At 50.1% G+C, this 12,965-nt stretch overlaps 1 pseudogene; it reads right to left on the minus strand.

Moving 5' to 3' along the window:
• Positions 1-906: 906 nt before the first annotated feature.
• LOC130847430 (PDZ and LIM domain protein 5-like) lies at positions 907-1,985 on the minus strand (annotated as a pseudogene).
• Positions 1,986-12,965: the final 10,980 nt, after the last annotated feature.

Raw genomic sequence — 12,965 nt, forward strand, 5'->3', positions numbered from 1 at the left:
TTATATTACAAGACAGAAAGCATTTCTGGTCAGATATTTAGCTTGCATGTATCGCCCAAAACAGAGCTTCCTAGGAACAGCAACAACGCACAATAGTTTTTATCACTAAGTAAAATATTTCTCGGATGTTGTGTAAAGAATCATTCATATTGCAACTTATTTTACATTCATTTCTCCTCGTTTAGAAATAAAGCAAAGCTATCTTTTCTACATTTTACTAGTTAATACCTAGAAGTTGTCTATACCCTAAATACATCCACCAGCTTAGAAATACTTCCTTTGGTAGAAAATAGGGCTTTTAAAACTAACCAAACCAAAAGAACACTATATTTCCCCATTGCAAATAGGGGCAGAATTCTCTTCTTTCCTTTTTTAGGAGCCAAATCTGGGCCTCCTGTTCTTCAGACAGCCACCCTCAATAGTTCCTGCTTTAAAAAAAAACCCACATCTATAATGAACTCTATTCTAATAAAGCCATTTCTGTTTTATCTTCCCTCCTTACTTAGAAGTGTTTACAACCCACTTTGAACATTAGGTAACAATGAACTTGAAAGTAACCTTGGGAAATGTAGTAACATAAAGGAGATATTTTCCAAATCAGACAAAGACATTATTTGCTCATCCATCTCTGCCTTGACCAACCAACCAAATTCTGCTTACGAAAAGAGCTCCTTTTCCAAGGTTACTCTCATAATAACAATAAAAACGGATGTAAATCCACTGAGTCGATCTAGCTCCTTATTTTGCTCTCTTGGTTTAACATTTGTGAGCTACCAACTAGCACAAAACACGTTCATCCTCCTCGTTTTCACGATAGCAGGAAATGGTTAGAAAAGTATAGAAAAGCTTCTATTTTTTCTTTCATAAGGCAAATTTAATACAGATTTGCTATGAAGTTGGAGAAAAAGTGAATGAAAAGGTATGTGCTGGCTGCTGGGGGTGCAAGGCTCATAAATCACTGTACGTTAAGAGCACGTGCTGAAACTTCATGGTGCCAGTCACGTAATTTTGTGTATTTGGGACTAAAGACGTGAAGGGGTATCTTTTCCTTTGCCTTCTTTGTATTATCAGTTTCAGATTCTTACAGATATTCAGTCCCAGTGATCTGGGTGAGGATTCGGAAAGAGCGAGACTGAGTGGTTCCAGTCCTTGGAAGCCAGTCTTCAGTATCCTCAATCAGCCTCTTCTTGCTGGCATCACTGTGCGTCGGTATGTGATAAAACTCTGTATAACGATCCATAATGTGTTTTGTTGGCGGGCCATTTTGCTGTTTACTGTCACCCTGGGATCCTCTTCTCTGTCCCTCCGCTAGCTCCTGGGCAGTCTCGGCACACACGCTGGTGACTGTGGGCTGCCGTGGGACATTAACTGCAGGTTTACCAGCGCTCAATGCAGATGACCGCTGGTCGGCACTAAGACTGGCATTAGCATGTGGTCCAGATGCAGCGAATGGGGGAGGAGTGACAGCGGCCACAGGTGGAGGGGAAGCATGTGATGAAGTGGTCGCGTGGGCTGGGGTGAAGGCAGACGATGGTGATGGGATGGATGTGACTTTTGGTGAAGACACAGAACCAAAGGCCCGTGGTGCCTTATTGTAGGCCATGTTGGCTGTGGAAGTGACTTTGGACGCAGCAGGAGATGGAATGGGCACAGGTTTAACTACTTCATTAGGTTCTCCCTTTTTTAACGGGAACCGGCTCAGGCTTGGGTGTAGCAGATGCTCTTTGCAGAGTCATATTCAAAGAGCCTGTACAACCCTTAATCTTGTTCTGGGCTTCAAGATGAGTCATTCCATGAGCACTTATTCCATCAATGCTGAGAACCACATCACCTATTCTTACGTTTGCCTGGGATGCTTTGCCCCCGTCTTTTAGGCTAGAGATTGTCAGAGGCATGTTGAAATCCTTGCCACCTTGCAGCCGGAAACCCCAAGGAGCTGGGCCAACCGAGGACACACTGTAGTTGCTCATGGTTCTAATGGCTCAAAGTCCAATCCACAAAAAGTAAAGAAACTCGGGTCCGGCGCGGCGACGCCTCCTCCTCAGACCAGCGCTGACAAGTGACTCGTGGCGTGTGCGCCATCCCCACGGCCCGCGGGAACTCGCGTTATTTTATTAAACAGGTTTTATAATTGGAGAGGCCACTACAGTCTGACCCTTTAAGCCCAGCAAGAAAACTCACGTGGCTTTTCTTGCCTCAGCCTCCTCTCCAAAGGTTTTCTGAAGCGAGAGAGCTTGGAATGACATCAATAGAATAAGTTTAAAAGGGGTGTTTTGAAGCCACCCCTGGACGAGATTACCTAGTTTTATCTGGAGTCCAGCTCTCAGCCAGGAGTTCAAGGGGCACACGTGAGGGGTGGTGATCTGTCCCTTTCCTAAATTCCCAGCTCTGCCTCTGCCCACAGCAGCTGACGGCCAGTCCCAGTGCAGTAAGAGGAGTCGTCTTTAGCTGTGGCTCGCTGCCCTGTATCTCTGAGCTTGTCACAACAGAGCCTGCGACCCATTAGTGCCTCCCTTTTACAAGCTATTATGTCAAGATAAGTGAGGTCTTGAGGGGTAAAAACCATTAATTCTCTGAATATTGAAAAGATGGCACAGGAGAAGCTAAGGAAAGTAGAACAGTCAATGGTCAGATGCACAAAGAATGGACTTCGGGAAGCTCTTTTTTTCTTGTAAACAACTCTGAAAGCACTGCACATATCCGTGCACTTAGAAGGCAGCGTGACGTGGGATTGTAATCCCAGCTTTGACACGTCGCAGGAATGTGACCTTCAGCAAGTCACTCAGTTCATCCTTGATAATGCCCACCCCACAGGGTTACAATAAGAAGGAAATGAGGAAAATATATGATAAAGTACAATAAAAATGCTTTGTATATCCTCAAGTACCATCCAAATATGGAGTTATTTATTCTGAGCATTGTGTGATTTCAGAGTTTATAATCCAACACAGGATCCGATTTCCCAGCTCACCTTCAACAAGCGTTTATTTGGGACTGCACGGAAAGCACCAATCCCACCTCTGCCAGCCAAAACTGCAAAGGATTAACTGCACTCACACTCCTGCTTGCCTGAGTCACCACTAAGAAGTCAGAACTTCTCCCAAAGTCTCTTCCATCACCCAACCCAACCACACCCCTGCCCCTTCCCTCAACCCCTCCTAGAATGAAGCTCCCTGGAATTCCCAGTGATGACAGGACATCCCCCATACCCACGCCTCTTCTCAGCAGCTCCCTCCTGCTCCCTGCCTCAACTGACCTCGCTGTCCCCTACTACCCTCCCAGGGGAGGCCTTTTATTCTCCCCCAGCCGTCAGACCTCAGCATCTTAAAACTTGTAAACGTGGTGTCTGTGGCCTCCCTCCCACCCTGTTTCAGCTTCCAGAACATTCCCCACCACGACCACCCCCGCTTCTTGGAAAATTCTGGCTCCTCTAAGACGCATACCACCTGGCTGAGCTACTTCTCCCCTGGCCAGTGTTGACAGCCACTAATCCTGGTGGTCGTTCTCATGTACTGGGACTCAGCCACTGACCCCTTGTCTTCTTTTCCACCCCGTACCCATCGTCATTCTCAATGACGTCACGATCCGCGTGGTCAGCCCATCCAACACTGACAGCTCAAAGCCTTGGCCTCAGATGGCCAAAAGCTTTTTCTTCCTCTCCTCCTCAGACACGAGCTCCCATGGACACACCCTGGGCCTTGTCATCACCAGAAACCATTCAACCTGCAAATTCACACGCCCATCCACCCTACCCTCCAAGGTCACTTGCTCAAGTACTCCCCAGAGGAGTGCTTCCCTCCCAGGGCCCATGAAACTCTTTATATTATATAACATCTGTTCCTCCTTCCTTCCTCAAGCAAAGGGAACATCAAACAAGTGAATATGTGTGGAAAGCTTTCCTAATATGTACAGGACTGCACAAATGGGAGGCACTATTTTTAGGGTAGAACAGGCCAGTCTAAAATCCAGGCTGCTGCTGAGGGTGAGGTAGGAAAGGGGGGAGGAGCAGGAGTGTGTGACAGGAGCAGAGATCGCCCGGGAAGGTAGCAGCCAGAGTTCTTGGGGACTGAGATTGGAAGCCAGAGATGCCAGCCACTGCTGCCTGAGGAGGGTTCCGGAAGATGACGCTTGAGGAAGCCAGTGCTGGCCCCGGAAAACAGAGAAGTACCCCCAGAATTCAGGAACACAGTTACCTCTGAGAGTCACCCCTCACTAAAGGGGTGGACCATTTAAAGAGAGGTTTGCCTCACAGACCCAGAAGACAGCTTAGAAGGGAGGCCTCTGGGACTTCCTTGGTGGTGCAGTGGAAAGGACTCTGCGCTCCCAATACAGGGGGCCAGGGTTCAATCCCTGGTCAGGGAACTAGATCCCACATGCATGCTGCAGCTAAGAGTTCACATGCCACAATGAAGGAGCCCATGTGCCTCCACTAAGGAGCCGGCCTGCCACAACTAAGACCCAGTGCAATCAAAATAAATAAATAAGTAAATAAATATTTTTTAAAAAAGAAGAAGAAGGGGACTTCCTAGGTGGTGCAGTGATTAAGAATCTGCCTGCCAATGCAGAGGACGTATTCGAGCCCTGCTCTGGGAAGATCCCACATGCCACGGAGCAACTAAGCCCGTGTGCCACAACTATTGAGCCCATGGGCCGCAACTATTGAAGCCCACGCGCCTAGAGCCTGTGCTCCACAACAAGAGAAGCCACTACAATGAGGAGCCTGCGCACCACAATGAAGAGTAGCCCCCACTCGCAGCAACTGGAGAAAGTCCGTGTGCAGCAATGAAGACCCAACACAGCCAATAAATAAATAAATTTATAAAAAAAGAAGAAGAAGGCAGGCCTCTTTGAAGGAAGCCTGCTCACTGTATTAACACACCCAGAGATAGGATGAGCCCGCAGGGGAGTGGCTCATACAGCTGTGCAGAGCCTAGAAGAGGGAGGAGCTGGGCTTGTCAGTGCCCCTCCAACCCTGCCCAGGCAGAGGGAGCCCTGAGCAGGAGGTACCAAGGTCTGCCTCCCAGGGCCATCCTGTCCCACAGTGGAGGCAGATGCCATCCTGGCTCAGCGACACCATCAATTACCCTCCTTCAATTCCATGCTCTGTTTCCAGTTTATCTTCCCATGGTCGTTGTCCAGCTGACCCAAGAGTTTCCCTCTGCTGTTGTGGTCAACGTAAATGTGATTTGTGAATCAGTCCTCGTGTATTTGATGATCACTGATTCAGGGGCAATGGAGCCTGGCAGACGCAGGACAGAATGGGGCGGAGTTGTAAGGAAGTAGCACAACAGGGAAAGAAAAGAAGGGGAGTCTGAGTCTATAAGAAGCTGATGGAAAAGAAGCCCATTCATTCACTCATTCATTCATTCAACATGTATTTAAATGTCTAAAACATGCCAGGTACTGCTAGAGACGCAACAGTAAACCAGAGCCTGCTCTCAAAGAGCATTTATTCTCATGGGAGACAGGCAATTTCAAACCATCTTAAAAATGGAGCTTGAGAGCCTTCATCCCAAAATTGGAGAGCGAACACTGATGTAAATTACTATTTGCAGGATGCTCTGATATAACCTGGAAATGGCTCTGTGCATCCTCATAGATGTCAACCCCTCTGCCTGAAACACCCTTCCCATTGTTTTGCCGTGAAACAAACTCTGACTTGTACTTCAACACTTAGCTGGTCTTGCCTCCTCCAATGAGCCTTCTCTAACCCCCCACCCCATCTGAGTTAGACACCTGTTTTCTATGCTCCTGATATACTCTGTGCTCACCCCTATACAGCATCTTACACTACACTGTAACTGTCAGTTTACTCACTTCTCCCCCCAGATAGCTAATAGTTAATATTTACTGAGCATTTACTATGTGCCAGACCTTTTCTCAATCATATGACATAAATAATACTATCCCTACTTAAAAATGAGACAACTGAGTCTCCTTATAACTAAGAGATTTGGCCAGGCATTCACCAAATAGATTACTGTACATTGCCCCCAACCCTGGGATCCCACACCAGAGAGAAGGGGCAAAACAACTTCCAAACAAACAACTGAAGAATCTGACACTTAAGGTCCCACTCCTCTCATGAACCCCCTCCCTCAAATTCTTTAAGTACCCAGCGAGGATGAAGCCAGAGAAAATATAAGGTATAGCCAGCTCTCACTTTGTCCGGTTCTCTAGCTTTAAGAAATGCAGCAGGCAGATGTCCCTGGAGGTGAGAGGATGTTTTGCTTAAGGGGATAACAGGGGGCCATCCAACCTCCCGCCAGTGCGCCCTCTCCAGCAGACCAATGGAAAGTTGGATTCTCCTGTTCAGTCTTTGGTCTACAAATTATTTCCATCACTGTAAGGTAGAGATTTTACTTTCAATTTTATGGCTGAGGAAACTGAGGCACAATTCAATGGATATTGTACAGCCAAGATAAAATTTGAGCAATCTGTAAAGTAATGTATGGAAAGACATGCCTCTAGCATTCAAAGAGCATCTACTATAGTCTGTAAATACATTTAACTTCATACTCCTGATTTATCACATCCATAATGTAGGCACAGTGCTATGGAAAAAGTAAATGAAACATAGAATGACAATTTGATGAGCAATTCCACTTCTGGGTATATATCCAACAGATTTGCACCTAGGTCTCAGACAGATATAAAACTCACTTTCAGACTTCCCTAGTGGCGCAGTGGTTAAGAGTTCGCCTGCCAATGCAGGAGACATGGGTTCAATCCCTGGTCCGGGAAGATCCCACATGCCGCGGAGCAACTAAGCCCATGTGCCACAACTACTGAAGCCCACGCACCTAGAGCTCATGATCCGCAGCAAGAGAAGCCACCACAATGAGAAGCTTGTGCACCACAATGAAGAGTAGCCCCCACTCTCCACAACTAGAGAAAGTTCGTGCACAGCAACGAAGACTCAAGGCAGCCAATAAATAAATAAATAAATTTATTTTTTAAAAAAAGGTGGGGTGGAGCTTCCCTGGTGGGGCAGTGGTTAAGAATCTGCCTGCCAATACAGGGGACACAGGTTCGAGCCCTGGTCCGGGAAGATCCCACACGCCACAGAGCAACTAAGCCCCTGAGGCACAACTACTGAGCCTGCGTGTAGAGCCCGTGAGCCACAACTATAGAAAACCCGCACGCAGCAACGAAAACCCAACGCAGCCAATAAAAAATAAATAAAATTATTTAAAAAAAAAAAGATTATTTTGTGGTGAATGTAACCTTGGAGGTGGGGAACAAACACCACTTCAACTACTATAAAGGAGTGATTTAGGGGAGTTCCCTGGTGGCCTAGTGGTGAAATTCTGGGCTTTCACTGCCCTGGCCTGGGTTCAATCCCTGGTCGTGGAACTGAGATCCTGCAAGCTGCGTGGGGCAGCCAAAAAACAAAAAAGGTGATTTATTGATTTCATCTGACTGTTATTTAACAATCTTAATGATAAAGGTTGATGTTTATTTTGTCTTTTTTTTTAATAAATTTATTTATTTATTGGCTGCATTGGGTCTTAGTTGCTGCATGTGGGCTTTCTCTAGTTGCAGCAAGTGAGGACTGCTCTTCATTGCAGTGATCGGGCTTCTCAGTGAGGTGGCTTCTCTTGCTGCAGAGCACGGGCTCTAGGCCCGAGGGCTCCAGTAGTTGTGGCATGTGGGCTCTGTAGTTGTGGCGCACAGGCTTAGTTGCATTGGCAGGTGGATTCTTAACCACTGCGCCACCAGGGAAGTCCTATTTTCTCTTTTTTTACTTTTTATTTTATATTGGAGTATAGCTGATTTACAACGTTCTGTTTATTTCAGATATGCAGCAAAGTGAATCAGTTATACATATAGATATATCCATTCTTTTTCAGATTCTTTTCGCATATAAGTTATTACAGAATATTGAGCAGAGTTCCCTGTGCTGTACAGTAGGTCCTTGTTGATCATCTATTTTACATACAGTAGTGTGTATATGTTCATCCCAAACTCCTCGTTTATCCCTCCCCCACCTCTCCCTTTGGGGAACTGTTATTTAACAACCTGAGTGATAAATGTTGATGTCTATGTTCAAAAGGAGAGTGAGAGATGTGCCTCAGAGGCAGGAGCTGTAAGCGGTGGAGCCAGGTCTCTGTGGCTCCAAAGCCGGCGCGTTCCCAGCCGGGGCAGCCGCCTGGACCTGCAGGCCTGGCCTCACCCGGCAGTGGCTGCTCCTTCCTGTGTTTCTCCCCCAACACGGAACTCAACACACACCAGGCTGCTGGAGAGAATATCGGGTGGTACCAGCCTGGGGCCAGGCACAGAGTATACGTGCTGCATAAGTGATTGATGAATAAATGAGTGAGTGAATGAATGGGGGCTCTTAGGCAGAGCGCTGGGGAGCCTGGACTCACTCCTGAGGCTAGGAGGGCCCTTTATGGGTATCCTCAAACCCAAGACCTCATAACCCGCCCCCAGCTGCTCCGATTCCAGGAAAGCTCCTGGAGGCCCCTCTCTCCCTCCCAGCCCAGTCCTCCGCGGGGCCAGCTTCCTGTCCCTCCCACTGCGGTCCCCTGTGGCCACCGCCAGGCGTCTCTGCAGAAGGAAGTCCTGCTCAGGGTCAAGAGTGAAGTCAGGGGTGAAGTCAGTGCTCAGGGGCAGCAGAGGAAGACCTGTCTTGCAGCAAGCCATTCCTCCAGACCTCACCTCAGAGCCTAGTTCCAAGCGTGAAGAGCCAGAGAGAAGAGCAGAGGCAGGAGGAAGAAGGAACTCTTAGTCAGGGGTCCGCAGCTCTGGGCTCTGGTCTCCACTCCGTCCCTAGCAAGCTTTGTGACCTTGGACAAGTCACTTCCCTCTCTGGGCTTCAGTTTCCACCTGTGAACAACAAAAGAGGTGGGACCGATGCTCTTAACAGGCCCTTCCAGGGCTGGCCTTCTCCTGCCCACAAGCTGGGGCCAATCAGATGGGAGCTGGTAGCCAGAGAGAAAATGCCTCCAGGGCCAGGTGTCCCAAGTAGCTAAAGTAGGGGGAACACAGGCCCAGGGAGGAGTCGGTGAAAGGGACTCACAGATGGCAGCTCAGATATTGCTTCCAACCCCTGGGTCGACTCTGGGGGCGTGGGGAGGCAAGCAGCGGTACCAGACACTTCAAATGCCCCCAGGGGGCCAGTCTTCCTCCACTGTCACAGTCTAGCCATGATAGGACCTTAGGCAAGTCACCTCCGTTCTTGCTTTCAGTTCTTCATCTGTATAAAAGAGAGAGATTCATAGTCTTTTTTTTTTTTTTTTTAATTATTTATTTTTGGTTGCGTTGGATCTTCATTGCTGTGAGGGCTTTCTCTAGTTGTGGAGATTGGGGGCTACTCTTTGTTGTGGTGTGTGGGTTTCTCAATGCAGTGGATTCTCTTGTTGCAGAGCACGGGTTCTAGGAGCACAGGCTTCAGTAGTTGTGGCTCTCAGGCTCTAGAGCGCAGACTCTGTAGCTGTGGTGCACGGACTTAGTTGCTCCACAGCATGTGGGATCTTCCCGGACCAGGGATCGAACCTGTGTCCCCGGCATTGGCAGGCAGATTCTTAACCACTGCACCACCAGGGAAGTCCGGTCTTACCTTCTTTGAGGTCTACTTCTCAGTGAGATAAAAGGTAGAGAAGGGCTCTGAACGTTCGTGGCCTTTGGAGATGAGAGGGGTGTCCTGTTTCTCTGCAGGCCTCATGGCATGGTTCCTACACTGGGCCCTCCCTACAGAGCTGCCTCCACGAGAGCCCAAGGCCACATTCCAGATGAGCAAGCATTTCTGACGGGTCTGTTTGGCCCATAGGTGATTGGGGCTGTGTAACACTTCCCTCTGCACAGTGCATGGCTTCGGGTTTCCGCCCGTCCTGCTCTGCCTAATGGCCTGTCGCTTTGACTTTGGAAAGGGTCTCTGTGATGACCTCAGTGGACGAGTCACTCCCCTCTGCTGGGTGCCTCCCCTCAGGCCCACTAAAGCTAAGTGTACTGACTGGTAAGAATTTCTCCAAAAGGGCCCTGCCCTGGAAAGGAATTGGGGGTGAGGGGTGGCGTGGGGGGAGTCGGAGGGACACAAGGACTGGGAGGTGGGGACATGCACCTTGGTGGAGCAGAGGGGTGACCTGCTGGGAGGAAGGCTGGGAAGCTCCGTGTGTCCTTGACTCCTCCCTCTCCCTTGTCCTTGTCCCATGCAAGGCCAGTCCACGCCAGTTCACTGCCTGAAATCAGCCCTGTGTCACCTCCCTCCTGAGCTGCTAGCTGACACCTCCTACCCACCTCCAATTTCCCATCTCTCCATTCCACCCTTCCGGCTGCCAGCTGCCCTGCACCCATGTGTATCTTCCTTTTCACGCCCCCTGCCCCTCAGTGCCTTCAGTGGCCCCCTCCCCATTTCCTGATGTGAAGCTCCCCCTTAGACTTGCAGGCAGGCCTGTGGGAGGACTTGCTCCCTTACAGGAACATGAACTTAGCACCATCTGACCACAGGGCTGTCCCACCCTCCCCTAAGGCCTCACCTTTGCCCAGTTCGACATCCACTCCAATCACCGATCCTATTATCTTCAAGGTCCAGCTCAAAGGCCAGCCCCTACTTCCTCTTCACCTCCTTGGCACCATTAAGAGCGTACTTTTGAAACTCGGCTTGGTGTTAAATTAACCCAGTTAGCCTCAGGGCCAACGACTGGGGTCTCCCCAGCACCTACCACAATGTTGGTCTTGAATGCTAGCTGGCATCTTTTCCCTGCCAGCTCCCACTACATGGTTTGGGAACCAGCACCCTCTGCTCCCATATCAGTAGTTCACAGAGTCCTCAGTTTCCCCTTAGAGGTTAAGTAAAATAAAAATAACTAAAACTTTCTGACAGTACTCTACCGTTTAAAAAGCCTTTTCCTTTGTCTTTGGGTGACTCATTCCATCATCACAACAACGCGTGAAGGGGGACCTACCGTCTCACTTCAGTGGTGAGAAAGCCAAGCCCTAAAGCGAGGAAGCCTGAGGTGGGCAGTGGCGGAAACCGGAGACGTTTTCTGATTGAAAGCTTGCCCAGGCCACAGGTCTAGTTCGAAGACACCTGCGCTGGGCCTCCACCTGGCCCAGAATAAAGAACAGGTGAGCGGGGAAGGGGCCTATTTTGGATCCCTAGGGGCAGGGCCTAATCCGGAAGCCAACGGCTACCAAAGAGATGGGCAGCAATCTTAAGGAAAGGCCCACAGGGGAGCGATAGGGAACTCAGACAACTCACCAAGAATTAGGAATAAGGAGTTTCTGTGGCTCAGACAGCTGAGTGGTGAAAGTAGAGAGGAGGGACCTGAAGTTGTCTGGGTTTAGGGCAATACCCTCCCACGCCCCCACCCTGCAGTGTCCCTTCTAGACCCTCTGTGAGCATGTGAAGTGTGAAGGGACCAGGAACATCTGTGACCCAGAGCAAGATGAGAAGAGGAGATGTCCCTACACCAGGCCCTGGGAGGTTCCCATGGCAAAAGCCCCACCAATCCCGCATCTGTCCTTGGGCCCAGCAGCGGGGGGCTGGGAGTGGTTCTCAAAAGGAACACATGCCTCTGACCCTCAAGGAGCTTATGCGGTGGTGCAGGCCTGAAGGTAACCACCACCACATTCTAGACACCACCCCCACCCCCCTATTCCCCAGGATGGGTGGGAGTGGAAGGCAGGGGGCGGAAAGCTGGGGTTTGGAGGACCCAGGGAGGCAGAAAGAGATGGAGAAGATCCTGGAGGAGGTAAGGGCTGGAGGGAGCAGTAGTGAGAGAAGACTGAGCTGGGGACAATGGGAAAGGGAGTGAGGCTGAAGAATGAGGGGCGGGGATGAGAGGGAGGAACGGCAGCATGGGAGACAGCAGGAAAATAAGTTTGGGGGACTAGCTAAAGGAAGCAGAATTTTTCCATTTGAGAAGGGAAGGCCCAAGACGGGCCCACTGGGCCCCATCTCCAGTGATTCCCCCCAAGGCACCCAGAGCTGAGCTCTTAGCTGGGGGAGTTCCCATAGGAAAGGGCAGAAAAGCCAAGTGCTTAAAATTCCAAGCGCTTAAATTGGAAGGGCCCAGACCAGACCCAGACCAGAGGCAAGCAGGGCCATGTGACGGAGTCCAGTGGGTCTACACACAGGCTCCCCCCACCCCCGCATGGCCAGAAGGTGTCCCCAGCCCTATGGGAAGGAGGGAGCGCTGTCCCCCAGCACCAGCCTCCTTGGATCATGTCCACCTTCTGGGCCTATGATCGGAGAGCATCCTATGATCTGGGACTTGGGGGCCCCCACTTTACCACGGCTGCTGCGGATGCGTGGGTGTGATGGAGACGGTGGCCTCATGACCTATGACGGGCATGAGGATCGCTACCAGGGCACCTGAGAGAGGGTAATCAGAATGGCCAGTGTCCCAGGTGTCCTGGCCCCTCCCCAACATACCCCTTGGGTTCATGGCTTTTTCTTCCTGCTTCAGCAGTGTCAGAAACCTCCGGCTCAGCATAGCTACTTCCTGAGTGGCTAAGAACGAGGAGGGGGCTTGGGGGGACTTCCTAGCGTCCCTGAGAGTTCGTTATGCAAACGAAGGAAATGGGCCCTAGAAACCGAAACTGAGACGCCCCAAGCAGGCCACACCCTCTGGGAACCCAGGGGGCCAGTTTGTGTCCCCTCCCCTCAGCACAGCCCCCCTCCCAGGACACGGACTCCCGCCTAAGGCCTAGCCTGCATCCAGGCAGCATAAATTTTGAGCACCTGCAGAAGGCAAGCAACGTGAACAGAGTCAAGCAGGCTTCCTCAAGCGGATGATGCTCCACAAAGCCAGGATGACCCTGGCCCCAGACCAACCTGTACTTACTCCTCCTGACCCCTACCCCAGAAATAGAAGACTCCTTTCCTAAAGCCCCGTTTCAGTGACCCTCTGCCTAGGAGCAAGTTCTTCTCTAAGTCTAACTGCAGTCCCTTGTGCTGCAGAAAGCAGGCTCCACTGGACTATAAACTCCTGAACACGCCTCTGTATTCTCAGTGC

The sequence above is a fragment of the Hippopotamus amphibius genome, chromosome 1, assembly GCF_030028045.1.
Source record: "Hippopotamus amphibius kiboko isolate mHipAmp2 chromosome 1, mHipAmp2.hap2, whole genome shotgun sequence".
Taxonomy (NCBI): domain Eukaryota; kingdom Metazoa; phylum Chordata; class Mammalia; order Artiodactyla; family Hippopotamidae; genus Hippopotamus; species Hippopotamus amphibius.